Here is an 807-nt window from a genome sequence, read left to right as displayed (position 1 = left end):
ATCTTAACCAGCGTAATGCAGCATGGTCTGTCCTGATGATAAACCTAGCCCCATAGAGGTAAGGATGGGAAAATGTCAGACTCTTTACTGTAGCAAGGAGTTCCCTTCGAGTTACACAGTAGTTCATCGTTGGTCTACTCAGGACACTACTGAAGTAGGCTACCACATGTTCGTTTTCACCCACTTTCTGAGACAACCCTCCTCCAATTCCGACATTACTAGCATCACAATCCAGTATGTACGACAATGAGGGATTTGGAAGCTTTAAAAGTGGAGCTGAGGCCAATTTTTCTTTCAATGTCTTAAAAGCATGCTGGAAAGAAACTGTCCATTCAACTTTTGGCCTTTTTTTGTCAAATCATGTAGTGGAGCAGCTATAGTTGCAAAGTCATTCAGAAACTTCCGGTAATAGGTACAGAGTCCCAAAAAACTTCTCAACTCTCCTACATTGTCTGGTGTTGGCCAATCATGCACTGCTTTCACCTTGTCAGGATCAGTTTGCACCCCATGCTCACTTACAATGTGACCCAGGAAAAGCACCTCTTTCTGGAACAAGTGGCATTTCTTGGGATGGAATTTGAGGTTTGCTGCTTTCAAACATTTGAACGTTGTTGCAAACACAATGACATCATCCAGGTACACTAGGGCTATCCTCCATTGTAGGCCTTCCAGTACTCTTTCCTACAGCCTCTCAAATGTTGCTGAGGCATTGCTAAGCCCGAATGGCATCACACAGTATTGCCAGAGAGCTTGGCCATAACTAAATGCAGTCTTAGATTTATCTGCTTCAGCCATTTTCACTTGATG

The sequence above is a fragment of the Limulus polyphemus genome, unplaced genomic scaffold (assembly GCF_000517525.1).
Source record: "Limulus polyphemus unplaced genomic scaffold, Limulus_polyphemus-2.1.2 Scaffold150, whole genome shotgun sequence".
Classification (NCBI taxonomy): Eukaryota; Metazoa; Arthropoda; class Merostomata; order Xiphosura; family Limulidae; genus Limulus; species Limulus polyphemus.
The sequence above is the reverse complement of the archived record's forward strand: the minus strand, read 5'-3'. Positions refer to the sequence as shown.